Source organism: Carassius auratus, unplaced genomic scaffold (assembly GCF_003368295.1).
Source record: "Carassius auratus strain Wakin unplaced genomic scaffold, ASM336829v1 scaf_tig00018315, whole genome shotgun sequence".
Lineage (NCBI taxonomy): Eukaryota > Metazoa > Chordata > Actinopteri > Cypriniformes > Cyprinidae > Carassius > Carassius auratus.
The window spans coordinates 1-9,529 of NW_020524877.1; the positions used below are offsets into that span (position 1 = coordinate 1).

Consider the following 9,529-nt stretch of genomic DNA (forward strand, 5'->3'; position numbering starts at 1 on the left):
GTGACTGAAGAGCTCGCACTCACTGTACTGGGGTACGGGAAATCGAACTTGACATAGGCATCCAAGTCATTGGTTGCGACGCCTTTCAAAAGAAGCACAGAGGGGGAATGTTTAAAAGCAAGATACTTCCTAACAGTGTTTGTTTCAAGAACAGTTTAAAGCTTACCAGGAGGAGCAGGAAGGTTCATCCCTCTAACAATGACCACAACCATATCTGTGCTACTGAGCTCCGGGAAATCCTACAAGAGCACAAGTCAGGAAAAAGAAATCATGTTATTCAATGAAACATCCCATATTTCCCTTGATGGTGATGTTGAACAGTAGTGAAGTAGGTGCTTCCTGTAGAAGACACCGTTTTGGGCTTCTCCTTGATGTAAGCTCTGCAGTGCGAGAGAGTGTCAGACCTGACAGTGCGATATGTTCTCTCTTCAAAGTGATGTTTAGGGGCTGGAGCCCCCTGTTCCGCGCCAGTTTAAGAATCTCCAGGCTCTTCTTACATTGTTCTGCCATGTTCTCAAATCTACAAGAGGGAAAAGGGGAATAAATGAAATGCCCAATGAAAATCACTCGAATTTCATTTATTGAAGAGGTGTACTGGTGATGCGATACATACTTGGTTGTTTCTGCGATATTCCCCATGTGTGTGAACTGCTTGGAGTACGTCACACATTTCTGAAGAAGAAAGGAAACATGTCCTACTTACATATTCCACATCCTCTTAGAAGTTCTGTCTCAAAGCCTAGTGATCTGTCTACTTAGACAGCATTTTAAACATGTGGGTGTTTTCATAAGCAAGATGAGCTGTCTGCTTGCCCTAGCGTAAAACTGTGTTGTTGCTGCCAAGGTCTTGATTATTGAAAATCACGTTATATTTGATGCAAAGCTAACTCAATTAAATCAAATGAAAAACAAAACAAAAAACTTTGTAACTGCAAATGGAGTCGAGAAATCGATTTCAGTGGCTCAGATGGATTCCAAAAACCTGCCATAGTATTTCTTATTTATAGTCTCTGATTTTGATCGGTGTCTTTGAGTGCATCTTAAGCTAATGCACAGTACTGTTTAACTACTGGGTTTTGGGAAAACGTCTTGGGTATACACACACACACACACACACATATATATATAAGGTTAAAGAAGTCACCACTCACCACTTATATATACTCATCTACTTTAAATAAAAAAAAAAAAAAACTCATTTCAATAGAGCTTGGCAGAGTATCACACTGTTAGCTTAGCAACATGCTAACACCAAATTCTTATACTGAATAGCAGTGATTCTTATGAGCATGATCTGTGAAATAGTGACTATAAATACACTTATAGTGAATATAAATGTATTTAATTTGCCCAAGGTTTATTTTACTCATTAATAAAGGGATAGTTCACCCAAAAACTAAAATTATGTCATTAATTACTCAATCTCATGTCATTCCAAACCAAACATCTTCAGAACATATTGAAATATTTTAAAGGGGGGGTGAAATGCTTGTTTTCACTCAATATCCTGTTAATCTTGAGTACCTATAGAGTTGTACTGCATCCTTCATAATTTCAAAAAGTCTTTTGTTTTATTATTTTCATAAAAGAAAGATAGTCTGTACCGATTTTTCCCGGAAAAACACTACCGGCTGGAGGCGTGACGTGTGGGCGGAGCTAAAGAATCGAGCGCCAGTAGGCTTTTGCGTTGAGAGCGTTTGGAAGCTGTGACATTACCGTGAGGACAAAACCAACCAAAACAAACCATGGCTAACAGTCAGATTCAGCGTATATTTATGATCCAGAATCAGATCCAGAGGCTGAAATTGAACAAGAGCAGCATCAAAAACAACGTCTCTGTGTGGTATGTACTGAACTGTATATATTTGCTTAGCGGTTTTGGAAAATGACTAAGTTCCACTTTGTCTTCTTTTTTTTCTTTTTTTTTAAGCTGTACATGTGGAAAGTGCAGTTTGATGACAACATCGCATGTTGTTTACTTGATGTGCTTATGCGCCGATAGCTAAGTTAACAACACAGAGATATTTGAAGCAGTTTTACTCTCCGCATTCGGTTCCAACACACGATTGTGACCCTTTTTCGTTGGGATTGCATTATCCTTAAGAAATAAACGATGTGCAAATCCGGCGTCAAACTGGGCCTTGTTTGTAAAACAAGCATCTTCGAAATGCAGGGAACAAACACAAACACTTGCACAACTCCCTTGATGCTCTGTAAAAATGAACTCCATCCACTGGTCCCTTAATGCGGTTTCTCTTTTGGTAATCTGTGCAGGGTTGTCTTGCCGTGGCAACCAAAAACACACTCCTTTTGTGACATTTCGCGACGCTCTCGCTCTGATCAGTGAATGTCTGTGCTCTCAGTGCTCTGCTGTACGGGAGCGCGTGCTCTTCCGGCAGACGTTCCCTCAGGACCCATATAAGGAAATTCCGCTCCATCTAACGTCACACAGAGCCATACTCAAAAAAAACTTTCCGAAACTTGTGACAAACCGGAAGGAGTATTTTTGGAACAGAAATACTCCTTCAAACGTACAACTTAATTTTTGAAACTTTGTCCATGTTTAGCATGGGAATCCAACTCTTTAACAGTGTAAAAAAACTCCGTATGCATGAAATAGCATTTCACCCACCCTTTAAGGCCTTCTGAAATAAAGCGATGCGTTTGTGTAAAAAACAAAAACGCAAGTATGACAGATAGTAGAAGAGTTTACGGTTTATAAAGTTTTAAATATGGATACTTTTCTTACACAGATGCATTAATTATTCACCCCCAGAGCTGTGTGGAGTATCTTATGTTGTATGGTCACACGTTTTTTGGGCTTCAAATTCTCAACATACATTCACTGCCATTATGAATCTTGGAAGAGGAGGAGCCAGGACATTTTTTTATATAACTCTGATTGTATTTGACTAAAAAAAAAACAAAAAAAAAAAACAAAGTCATATACACCTAGGATGGCTTGAGGATGAATAAATCATGGGGTAAATTTTCATTTTGGGGTAAAATATCCCTTTAATCCAATTCCAAAATGTAACATGCTCTTCTTGTGAGCAATATATGTGACATAATGACCATAAATAGTTTTGAGTATAAAATGCCAACATAATGTGTATTTTATGCTTTATGTTAGAGTATCACACAGTTAGCTAAGCAACATGCTAATATCAAACTATTGCAATCAAAAATGTAGTATGTTATTTGTGTAGTGTCAAAGACTATAGAATACCCAAGAAGTGTCACTCGTATAGCTTTGAATGGGGAAAAATGCAACACTCACATGGCCACTAAATTGCAGGAAGCTCCACCTCCTTAATAAAAAGGAACCAATCACTAATCTGTAAAGTCAGTGCATCACTGCAGTAATCCTGGTTGCTATAGAAACAGTCAGCGCTATGAGACATGCACTCAGGACTGCGCATGCACATTGGCTGATCTAGCCATAAAAATACACTTTTTATAATGCTATTTGACCAAAAGTAACAACATTTATGACACAGTTGATCTCAGATTTCTTTGGTGATTTCAAATATGAAATTTAATCCTAAAATAGGTGGATAGTTTTGGAGAATTTGATGTTTCCCCATTCAAAGAGATAGGAGCTGCACTTTCATGCCGAGAGGTGTTTCAAAGATGGCCGCCGAGTGACATGACTTGTCTTAAAAGATACAGATTTCCAATTCATTGGCGATTTTATTTCAGATCCATTTCGATGTAGACTGTAACTAGTTTTGGCACTGATCCAGTTTCTGTGTTACTCCATTAATTCACCAACTTCTTGTTACCTCAAATTGCTCTTTGAGTAGTTTGGTGAGTTGAGTGTAGACCTCCTCAGCCTTCTCTGAGATCTGAACATCACTGTGCTGGACTAGGATAAAGTCTTCGTCCTCATCTCCAGGCGGTGAAGGCACCTGTAAATAAAGGGGGGGGGGGATGGTTATTACTCATTTTATTATGGATTTGTTAAAGAATTTATTTTAAAAAACAAATCACAGCGTTACCTTGCTTATGTCCATCATCTTGCCGCTGCGGACCGCTTCTATCATGGGGTCCAAACCCTTTGCTGCTCGCAGGTGGGTCTTGGCCTGCTCTAGGTCATTCTTCTGCTTTGCCTGCAGCGCTGCTTTCATGTACTGCTTTTTGCGGCCTTCCAGAAACTCCAGCTGCTGCTGAGCTGAGACGACAATAACCAGATTTAAACCAGTTTGAGAGAGTTTTGTGTGCTTTTTATGTACCTCAGTTACAAAATATAAAAAACATCCTAATTAAAAGGCCATCTTAAAACTCAGCTGTACCTGTGTCAGGCAGACTTCCTCTTTTAGACGTTCTGTCAGGGGAAGGTGAAGGGGTCCTCTGGGGCTTCTGTACCGTTGGCTGTACTGCAAGAGTGGGCTTCTTTTGGTCGCCTACTTTCGGAGCTTTAACCTAGAAAGCAAACGTGAAAAAAAAAATAGTGCTGTCTTTCACATATAGAGGCAACTTTAAAAATATTTCAGAAATGCTACAAACTTTAGAATTTACTTTCTCCTCTCCCTCTTCGTCGTCCTCTTCACCATCGCCAGCCTCAGCTTCATCAGATGTTAGTTTATTGGCTGTTTCCAACACTGCAGCCAATCCCTGCTCTGGAGAAGTAGCCTTCTGGCCTGGGATTGGAGGAAAGCCTATAGAGAACATTTCAGTTTAATAGAACTCCTCATTTTCTTAGCAGGAATTCAAGCCAATAATTAAAGGAATTCAAAAGTTGTGAGGAAATTAATACTTTTATTTACCAAAGATGCATTAAATTGATCGAGAGTGGCAGTAAAAACATTTATAACTGTTATGGTCTTGTCTATCCAGAAATCCTTTGTTTGCGCCTTCCTGTCACCAGATTGCATTTGTTTGTTTTGGATTCTTTCTTTTTTCTTGTGTGTTTGTAGGGTGGAGTCAAGCGGCAGGTGCGGTGGGTTATCGGTGATGAGTTGACAGGTAAAAAAAAAAAAAGGCCTTTGTACCTTTTCCCAGTGTGTCTGACCCCCATTTGCGCTTGATGTGCCTCTCCAGAACCAGCTTATGAGCATACTTTAATTTTCTTTTAAGTTTTCTATTTCCTTTTGTGTTGATATTATATAATTCACTTATAGATTACTTTAATAAACATATATTTTGGGGTTAATTTCATTTGTATGTGACCTCCCTTATTTATGTTACGCTGCCTTGAGCCTACTGACTATTTCAAATAATTATGATACTTTTTAAAGTTCTATTAATAAAAATAAAAAAAATCACTTGTTTCCACAAAAATATTAAGCAAAAAACTATTTTTAATGATAGCGGAATTAAAAAGCACCAAATTAGCATATTCAAATGATTTCATTTTCAAATTTCAATGTGATACTAGAGATGGTGTAATGGCTGCTAAAATTGTACTTTGCCTTTGTAGGAATAAATTACATTACAAAATATATTAAAACAGAAAACTGTTACAAAATATTTTAAAGAAAACTGTTATTTATGTTTTAATATCTAACAATATTGCAACCTTATTGTGTTGTTTTTTTTTGTTTTTTTTTTAATCAAAACAGTGCAGCCTTGGAAAAGAACATCTAAAAATCTATCTATTGGTAGTGGACATGTACACAAAAATATATGTACAGTATTATATATTCTTTTTGAGTAGAGAAAGACCAACCTGGAGGAGCTGGAAGTTCGTCAAAGTTGACAGGTCGGCCTGCTTTATGGGCACGGATGGCAGCCTGGTATTGCTGTGGGTTACACAAAAGAACATCATCTGAAATCAAGTCGGTGGAAACACCTTTGTGTGTGTAAAATGTAATACTGTAGTAGGTTAACATGAACTTAAAAACAAGTCCTTCTTCAACAATCAGACACAATCTAAAAAGGAAACGCTGCATGAGAAACCAAAGGTTTTGGACACACTCAGTGGTTTAGGTGTCATTTTGATAGGTTTACTAACTTTAGCAATGCGGTCATGCATGCGGGCTTTGCGCTCATCTCCGCTGGCCTTAGCTTGTGTGAAGGCCTCTTTGTACTTTGCCATCCTCTGTTCCAGAGCGTCAAGAACCGTCTGGGGCTGAGCTGGCCAGAAACACTGTCTGCTGGTAGAACAAAAACAATAATTTTAGGTAAGACCATATTTAGACTACTAAAAGAGACACATGCTCAGCCTATGAAAATATCTGATGTGTGAGCTGGTGTACTAACCAGGAGCTGAAGGTGAGGAAACAGCTTTTTGATGTGCAGGCTGAGTAACTGTAGAGGCTGTGGAAAAGAATCAAAGCTACAAGCCTTAAACATACTGAATGTAACAAATATGCAACACATCATAGCTACTACAGTATCTTTCTAACATAAATTATATATATTTAGGTCTTAACCTTGAGACAGAGGGGCGGAGGGAGCTATATCCACGGCTGGCCTTCCAGCCTGCAATCAACACACCTTAGGGGCCTCTCATCCAAGTGGACTGGGAACCGCCAGTGTTACCTAATGGTATTGACACACATTTTTCATTTAACAAAAAAAATATATATACATTATATTGATAAAATTTTTGCTATTTTAGATTATATTTTTGCTAGGGACACTTTGAAAAAAGATAATTGAAATCTAACACAATATTTGGGCCACTCATGTAAGCTATGATAATATTCTAAATATCTTGGTATGTGCTGCTGTAGTATGTTTTCAAACTTTTTTGAAACTGGAAATAGTCAATATGTTAAATAACTGATAACATTTATTTTTTCATTCCATAGGTTTTAAGAACATTTTGTACTCTAATAACACATAGTCTTGGAGGAGAAAATAAAAAGAGATCAATATTCAATTACACATAATTCTTTTTTTCTTTTTTTTTTTTTTACATTTTAATTAAATAATTTTAAGTAATCCTGCGACTCCCTTGTTTGATGAGGAACCACCGGAATTTCCAAACCGTTTAAAATATTAATAGGGTAATGTTCTTGTAGTGATAGCTACCCCAGATTTTTACATATTTTTTGTGGTCATTTTTTCCATTTTGTATTCAGTTTTTTGTCTTACACCAGATCCAATAAGCTGAAGAACTTAAATAAATTTAAAATAATCAGCTTTTGACTTCTAACTCCATGCTGATACTGTACTAGGAATGTTAACTTGTTGAAAGTAACGTTGTCTTTTTTATTTAAATATTCTGATCAGTCCCAAAGTTATCTCGCATTTTTATTTGGAGGGAGTAGTAATATTGTCAGACATGATTTTATTTAACAGAGATTCTTAAATGCATACGGCAGAGCTGAAATGCTCTTCCACTCCTGCTGTATCTTCCTTTTTAGCTGTCTCCAGCAGGATCATTACAGATAATGAGAAATACTATTATGAGATGCCATTTGATCTCAGCCGGGATGAAATTAATTCCTCCCGAACCTTAATCTACAACCAAGAGGCTGATTAAGGCTCAGTTCAACGCTTCATTTCCGCAATATAAACTGAAGGAGCTTGCTGCACCGCAAAGAAACATTTCACATTTAAAACAGTTGATTGCTGCATACAATTATGTATTGTGCCTCGCGCCATTGAGAGCGGCGCAAAGTAGCCCTCTGTATATCAATGACTTTTAATGGCCAGTTATCCATGCTTTATGCCAAATTAGCTCATTAACATGGACCATTATAAAGTGCCCTTAGAGGATTCTCTCAATGAATTTCCTCTCCGTTTAATTGTGTCTATCTGATTCTCTCTGTCTGCCTCTCTTTTCTAAATAATTTCATGCATAAGCTGTAATGTGTATTGTCAATGGCCAGTCTTACATCTCAATATCATCTGCTTCTGTATGAGGCTTAATATCGGTATTGCGGAAGAAGGTATTGGCAAATGTATGTCTCATGCATCGCTTTCTTTCTCTCTCCAGGCATAATTATCAGGTATGAGCTTTTATGCAGCTGCAGAATGAGTCGCAGAGAACGCCACCAGTTACGGTCCAGAGCAAAGAGTTTCCTCAGTAGTGGATGGCAGAACCCGCGGCGGTCGTTGAGCTCGGCCAATGAGAACGCTCTAAACCCACCTGAGAACAGTACGGTTGTGTCCAATCTAGAATCCTTTTCCACCTACCGCTTCAGAGTGCTCACAGTTAACATGGCCGGCAGTACCCTGTCAGAGTGGGCCACGGGCCGAACTGCAGAAGGAGGTCAGTTGAACTAACTTAGTATTATCAAAGAAAACCATTTAAAGGTTTTTTTTCTTTTTTCTTTTTTTACAAGCTATGCTGATCTTAACGATAAAATTCTACAAAACTTTGTATTCAATTTTTAAAATCACTTTGGTTTGGTTGCAAATTATCTAGAACAACATTCAAAACAATTTGAATATTGCATTTCATAGTCCACAAATGCAGCTCCATTCCACAGAAAAAATGCTGTATCTTCTGTCTTTATTTAGATGGGAGTCCTGGAGAATTGATTTTGAGGAGATGCTTATTAAGCAGACAAAGAATCGGTGGCTAGTGTTACGGCGTAGAATGACAGTTCCTGAAAAACGGAAACTGGGAATTAGCATAAACATGTGAGGGATTGTTTATGTGGGATAAATTTTCACCACAAGCGCTTCACAGGAAGGAGCTTACCCAGGCTTTCTATTTCATTTAAAGAGAAGACAGCTGAAGTTCCATTTAGTGTTTCTGTCAACTTCCTCTCTATGTTTTGACACATGGAGGGAGATGTAGTTTACTGTTTTTTATTTCTCGCCATGTTTTCGTTTGACGAGATGCACTTGAGCTTGCGGATTTCACCTGTCAAAGGTTGTGTTAAGAGGACAACCCAACAGCTGTTTGAAAGAAGTCAGTGTAGAGCTGTGTAGAATCAGTTTGTCAGTTTAGAAATAAAGAAATTAAGACATTTTGCTTTTATCCTAAATGAAAAAAATTTAATTATATTTTATCAGTATTTTTCCCGTGTTTATTTGTTTGTTTGTAATTTTCTTTTTCCATTTTGTATAGTAGCTGGTTAGGGTAATATATATATATAGCAACTATTATTATTAATTTTTTATTAGTTCTTGCTAGGTTAAAAAAAAGACTAAAAACTAAATTAAGAAACCTAATTGCAATATTCTCTACATAAATAAAATTCTTATCTCCAATGGATTCATTTGCTGGATAACAAGGCAAAAATTCTGAAATTCTGAAAAGGATTTGTTGTTTTGATGAATTATTTGTGCTGCTCCACAGTGCCCGAGTACATGCCCCCTCCTCACGTGTCCCCTGTGTCCTCGTCCTCACTCAGAGTGAGCTGGGAGATGCCACAGGACAAAGACGTCAGGGGCGAAGTGACTGAGTACAGAGTCAACCTTTACCAAGAACAAATGTCCAACCCATATGCTCCACCTATAGTAACACAGGTATCCATTTCAGCACATTCAACTTTTTTTCTTGATAGAAAAGGGCCACTGCCAGAATCAATTCTGTGTTGGCGCACAGCTTTGAAGCATCTGTGGCTATATTGTCTTGTTCTTTGCTTCATGCATCACACAGAACACTTCCTATTGCTCCAGT

The 9,529-nt window shown here is 37.8% G+C and overlaps 1 pseudogene; it reads right to left on the reverse strand.

Annotated features, from left to right (window-relative positions):
* Positions 1–5: 5 nt before the first annotated feature.
* LOC113076015 (coiled-coil and C2 domain-containing protein 1B-like) lies at positions 6–6,837 on the reverse strand (annotated as a pseudogene).
* Positions 6,838–9,529: the final 2,692 nt, after the last annotated feature.